Below are 6723 nucleotides of genomic sequence, written 5' to 3'. Positions count from 1 at the left end.
GAAAACCGTGTTTCATGGCGGGCAATGTGTTGACATGGCAACGGCATTTGACAAGATCAAAAAAATCAAACTTATATGTCTTATGGGCTGGACTGTTAGCACACGTGAAGTTTGACCAATTAATGACAATTTTCAGAGGATGTATAGCAATATCCTGTTTAACGGCGAGGGATGCATTGTCATGGCAACGGCTTTTGAGGAAAACTCACATGTGGCACATAGACATGTTGAGGTCCGGACCATTAACCATCATCCAAAGTCTGGTGCTGTTTGGACGATTTTCCTTTGAGTTGTTTTATGGCGAGAGATGCGTTTTGCATGGTAACGCCACATTTCGGCAATTTTTCCAGCGCACTTATTTAATTATGTCAAGTTTTACCCCCTACAACTGATTCAATAACTTTGTAAAAAAGACCATTGTGCCAAATAGAATGGAAAGCCTTTTAGAAATCTATGAAGCATGCAAATATCAGGTCATTGTTTTGGCACGTGTCATGTGTTTGGTAATTAAGGTGTGTAGGGTGTCAATATGATCTAAAGTGTGGCGTTTGGTAAAGAAGTTTATGAGTCTGGAATAATACAGTTATATCAAAGAGTGGGCAGTGAAGTCCTTACATAATTCAGTATTTTGTAAATAAAGAAGGTTAAATCAGAGCTTTTTAGCTCTTAGTTTTCCATTTTATATTGATTCAGTCTCTTTCAACAAACAAATAGTAAATGCAGCTTTATTTATACTGTGTTTTTATAAAGAATTAGTGGCAACTTAACATTTCCAACCCATACATGTTTATCAGTCACATAATCAACACGTCTAATGATCAAATGATCAACAGATTGAGCGACAGTAATAATATTAAGAATTTGTTGACAGTAAAACAGGTTGACAAACACAGAAAATCCTGATTTATTTTTAGCAATCAAAAACATAATTTTGCAGCAAAACCAAATGATCTGTATTGAAGATTTTGCAACAAAATGAGCTTTGGCCAAGTATGTGAACACATTTGAGGAATTTGATATTCCAGGGACATCTTTTCAAATCTATAATGAAGCCCAATTTCCCCAGGATAAAAAAAAGTATTCTGATTGTGAATTAAAGTCTTCAACCATTTTGAAAGTTTAACCTCTTCTACACCGCCCCCCCGATACCGGGGGGGAAAACGCGTCATCTGCAGGAAACAGCGTCTGAGGGCATCTTAATATTCAATAAACTATTAATGTTTTATATCCATGTAACGGGAAGAAACTCAGCTGACTGATCGCATTACTGCACAGAAACTCACTCATAACAGCCTTATTACCTATCGTAGCTGCACATCCAACCCATTGATTTGCATTGTGAGATGACACAGAATCGATCGGTACATACATCATCACTCCATGATAAGAACTCGCGAAGATATTAACAAGAACAGACATCAAAACATGTGGCGCAAGGTAGATAAAAACGGCAAAATGGCTCACCTTTGTCGTTGTCTGGTCAAAAGTGGTCTTCAATGGCATTAAAACGATAAAAACGCTGCTGAGGTTAATCCATAGGTTAATCCAATGTGTCTGTGTCCCTTTGAAATGATTTCTGATAATCCATAAGCAATAAACCTGCTTTTCCGTTTCCAGATGTCAGAGCGAGAGATGCAAAACTGCATGCGCATAGCTCTCATTTCTCAATGGTAAGGTGTGTGTGTATGTGGAAATTCCCCTTCAATTCTATTGGCTCTAACGGTCAAAAAGAGATTTCAATCAACAAAATCGACCAATGGGTTCCAGAGAAACGGTAAAAACGCCCATTTCCACCCAAATCACCTCAGAGGTGGAGTTTCTTTTGCTAAACCTCTTTAAAAAGGTCAAATGTCACTTGTTTTGCATCAATCTTGATACAGGGTACTTATTATATGTTGTACTTTGGATTCCTAAAGCTTTTAGTCTACCTTACCATCAACCAAGAGTCGTTTTTGCTATAAGTAAAAAATAATTTTTGGACGGACACTATGATTTACAGTATTTAATGTTCAATCTGAATTTTCTTTAAAATAAAAAAACATCTATATTGATTCTGACTTTTGTACATCCAACTCACAGGTTTATCATTACTTTGAGAAAAAAGATTATTAATTTTCCCCTTTTAGAAGTCTAGTTATGGTTGCTGTGGTCCTGAGTCGTGCATCCTGAGTCGTGGCTGTCCTTGTTGCTGTGGTCCTGAGTCGTGCATCCTGAGTCGTGGCTGTCTCGGTTGCTGTGGTCCAGAGTCGTGCATCCTGAGTCGTGGCTGTCCCGGTTGCTGTGGTCCAGAGTTGCGGATCCTGAGTCGTGGCTGTCCCTGTTGCTGTGGTCCTGAGTCGCGGACCTTGAGTCGTGGCTGTCCCGGTTGCTGTGGTCCAGAGTCGTGCATCCTGAGTCGTGGCTGTCCCTGTTGCTGTGGTCCTGAGTCGCGCATCCTGAGTCTTGGCTGTCCCGGTTGCTGTGGTCCTGAGTCGCGCATCCTGAGTTGTGGGTGTCCCGGTTGCTGTGGTCCAGAGTCGTGCATCCTGAATCATGGCTGTCCCGGTTGCTGTGGTCCAGAGTCGTGCATCCTGAGTCGTGGCTGTCCCGGTTGCTGTGGTCCAGAGTCGCGGATCCTGAGTTGTGGCTGTCCCGGTTTCTGCGGTCCAGAGTCGTGCATCCTGAGTCGTGGCTGTCCCGGTTGCTGTGGTCCTGAGTCGCGCATCCTGAGTCGTGGCTGTCCCTGTTGCTGTGGTCCTGAGTCGCGGACCTTGAGTCGTGGCTGTCCCGGTTGCTCTGGTCCAGAGTTGCGGATCCTGAGCCGTGGCTGTCCCGGTTGCTGTGGTCCAGAGTCGTGCATCCTGAGTCGTGGCTGTCCCTGTTGCTGTGGTCCTTAGTCGCGCATCCTGAGTCGTGGCTGTCCCGGTTGCTGTGGTCCTGAGTCACGCATCCTGAGTCGTGGCTGTCCCTGTTGCTGTGGTCCTGAGTCGCGGACCTTGAGTCGTGGCTGTCCCGGTTGCTGTGGTCCAGAGTCGTGCATCCTGAGTCGTGGCTGTCCCTGTTGCTGTGGTCCTGAGTCGCGCATCCTGAGTCGTGGCTGTGCCGGTTGCTGTGGTCCAGAGTCGTGCATCCTGAGTCGTGGCTGTTCCGGTTGCTGTGGTCCTGAGTCACGCATCCTGAGTCGTGGCTGTCCCTGTTGCTGTGGTCCTGAGTCGCGGACCTTGAGTCGTGGCTGTCCCGGTTGCTGTGGTCCAGAGTCGTGCATCCTGAGTCGTGGCTGTCCCTGTTGCTGTGGTCCTGAGTCGCGCATCCTGAGTCGTGGCTGTCCCGGTTGCTGTGGTCCAGAATCGCGCATCCTGAGTCGTGGCTGTCCCGGTTGCTGTGGTCCTGAGTCGCGCATCCTGAGTCGTGGCTGTCCCTGTTGCTGTGGTCCTGAGTCGCGGACCTTGAGTCGTGGCTGTCCCGGTTGCTGTGGTCCAGAGTTGTGCATCCTGAGTCGTGGCTGTCCCTGTTGCTGTGGTCCTGAGTCGCGCATCCTGAGTCGTGGCTGTCCCGGTTGCTGTAGCCCTGAGTCGTGCATCCTGAGTCGTGGCTGTCCCTGTTGCTGTGGTGCTGAGTCGCGGACCTTGAGTCGTGGCTGTCCCGGTTGCTGTGGTCCAGAGTTGTGGCTGTCCCGGTTGTTGTGGTCCAGAGTCGTGCATCCTGAGTCGTGGCTGTCCCGGTTGCTGTGGTCCTGAGTAGCGCATCCTGAGTCGTGGCTGTCCCTGTTGCTGTGGTGCTGAGTCGCGGACCTTGAGTCATGGCTGTTCCGGTTGCTGTGGTCCAGAGTCGTGGCTGTCCCGGTTGCTGTGGTCCAGAGTCGTGCATCCTGAGTCGTGGCTTTCCCGGTTGCTGTGGTCCAGAATCGCGGATCCTGAGTCGTGGCTGTCCCGGTTGCTGTGGTCCAGAGTCGTGCATCCTGAGTTGTGGCTGTCCCGGTTGCTGTGGTCCAGAGTCGTGCATCCTGAGTTGTGGCTGTCCCGGTTGCTGTGGTCCGGAGTCGCGCATCCTGAGTCGTGGCTGTCCCGGTTGCTGTTGTCCTGAGTCGCGCATCCTGAGTCGTGGCTGTCCCTGTTGCTGTGGTCCTGAGTCGCGGACCTTGAGTCGTGGCTCTCCCGGTTGCGGTGGTCCAGAGTCGTGCATCCTGAGTCGTGGCTGTCCCTGTTGCTGTGGTCCTGAGTCGCGCATCCTGAGTCTTGGCTGTCCCGGTTGCTGTGGTCCTGAGTCGCGCATCCTGAGTTGTGGCTGTCCCGGTTGCTGTGGTCCAGAGTCGTGCATCCTGAATCGTGGCTGTCCCGGTTGCTGTGGTCCTGAGTCGCGCATCCTGAGTTGTGGCTGTCCCGGTTGCTGTGGTCCAGAGTCGCGCATCCTGAGTCGTGGCTGTTGCTGTGGTCCTGAGTCGCGGACCTTGAGTCGTGGCTGTCCCGGTTGCTGTGGTCCAGAGTCGTGCATCCTGAGTCGTGGCTGTCCCGGTTGCTGTGGTAAAGAGTTGCGGATCCAGAGCCGTGGCTGTCCCGGTTGCTGTGGTCCAGAGTCGTGCATCCTGAGTCGTGGCTGTCCCTGTTGCTGTGGTCCTGAGTCGCGGACCTTGAGTCGTGGCTGTCCCGGTTGCTGTGGTCCAGAGTCGTGCATCCTGAGTCGTGGCTGTCCCTGTTGCTGTGGTCCTGAGTCGCGCATCCTGAGTCGTGGTTGTGCCGGTTGTTTTGGTCCAGAGTCGTGCATCCTGAGTCGTGGCTGTCCCTGTTGCTGTGGTCCTGAGTCGCGCATCCTGAGTCGTGGCTGTCCCTGTTGCTGTGGTCCTGAGTCGCGCATCCTGAGTCTTGGCTGTCCCGGTTGCTGTGGTCCTGAGTCGCGCATCCTGAGTCGTGGCTGTCCCTGTTGCTGTGGTCCTGAGTCGCGCATCCTGAGTCTTGGCTGTCCCGGTTGCTGTGGTCCTGAGTCGCGCATCCTGAGTTGTGGGTGTCCCGGTTGCTGTGGTCCAGAGTCGTACATCCTGAATCGTGGCTGTCCCGGTTGCTGTGGTCCAGAGTCGTGCATCCTGAGTCTTGGCTGTCCCGGTTGCTGTGGTCCAGAGTCGCGGATCCTGAGTTGTGGCTGTCCCGGTTTCTGCGGTCCAGAGTCGTGCATCCTGAGTCGTGGCTGTCCCGATTGCTGTGGTCCTGAGTCGCGCATCCTGAGTCGTGGCTGTCCCTGTTGCTGTGGTCCTGAGTCGCGGACCTTGAGTCGTGGCTGTCCCGGTTGCTTTGGTCCAGAGTTGCGGATCCTGAGCCGTGGCTGTCCCGGTTGCTGTGGTCCAGAGTCGTGCATCCTGAGTCGTGGCTGTCCCTGTTGCTGTGGTCCTTAGTCGCGCATCCTGAGTCGTGGCTGTCCCGGTTGCTGTGGTCCTGAGTCACGCATCCTGAGTCGTGGCTGTCCCTGTTGCTGTGTTCCTGAGTCGCGGACCTTGAGTCGTGGCTGTCCCGGTTGCTGTGGTCCAGAGTCGTGCATCCTGAGTCGTGGCTGTCCCTGTTGCTGTGGTCCTGAGTCGCGCATCCTGAGTCGTGGCTGTGCCGGTTGCTGTGGTCCAGAGTCGTGCATCCTGAGTCGTGGCTGTCCCTGTTGCTGTGGTCCTGAGTCGCGCATCCTGAGTCGTGGCTGTCCCGGTTGCTGTGGTCCTGAGTCGCGCATCCTGAGTCGTGGCTGTCCCTTTTGCTGTGGTCCTGAGTCGCGGACCTTGAGTCGTGGCTGTCCCGGTTGCTGTGGTCCAGAGTCGTGCATCCTGAGTCGTGGCTGTCCCTGTTGCTGTGGTCCTGAGTCGCGCATCCTGAGTTGTGGCTGTCCCGGTTGCTGTAGCCCTGAGTCGTGCATCCTGAGTCGTGGCTGTCCCGGTTGCTGTGGTCCAGAGTTGTGCATCCTGAGTCGTGGCTGTCCCTGTTGCTATGGTCCTGAGTCGTGCATTCTGAGTTGTGGCTGTCCCTGTTGCTGTGGTCCTGAGTCTTGCATCCTGAGTCCTGGCTGTCCCTGTTGCTGTGGTGCTGAGTCGCGGACCTTGAGTCGTGGCTGTCCCGGTTGCTGTGGTCCAGAGTTGTGGCTGTCCCGGTTGTTGTGGTCCAGAGTCGTGCATCCTGAGTCGTGGCTGTCCCGGTTGCTGTGATCCTGAGTAGCGCATCCTGAGTTGTGGCTGTCCCTGTTGCTGTGGTGCTGAGTCGCGGACCTTGAGTCATGGCTGTTCCGGTTGCTGTGGTCCAGAGTCGTGGCTGTCCCGGTTGCTGTGGTCCAGAGTCGTGCATCCTGAGTCGTGGCTGTCCCGGTTGCTGTGGTCCAGAATCGCGGATCCTGAGTCGTGGCTGTCCCTGTTGCTGTGGTGCTGAGTCGCGGACCTTGAGTCATGGCTGTTCCAGTTGCTGTGGTCCAGAGTCGTGGCTGTCCCGGTTGCTGTGGTCCAGAGTCGTGCATCCTGAGTCGTGGCTGTCCCGGTTGCTGTGGTCCAGAATCGCAGATCCTGAGTCGTGGCTGTCCCGGTTGCTGTGGTCCAGAGTCGTGCATCTTGAGTTGTGGCTGTCCCGGTTGCTGTGGTCCAGAGTTGTGCATCCTGAGTCGTGGCTGTCCCGGTTGCTGTGGTCCTGAGTCACGCATCCTGAGTCGTGGCTGTCCCGGTTGCTGTTGTCCTGAGTCGCGCATCCTGAGTCGTGGCTGTCCCTGTTGCTGTGGTCCTGAGTCGCGGAC

The sequence above is a fragment of the Notothenia rossii genome, assembly GCF_949606895.1.
Source record: "Notothenia rossii genome assembly, chromosome: 9".
Classification (NCBI taxonomy): Eukaryota; Metazoa; Chordata; class Actinopteri; order Perciformes; family Nototheniidae; genus Notothenia; species Notothenia rossii.
This window is presented reverse-complemented; position numbering follows the sequence as displayed.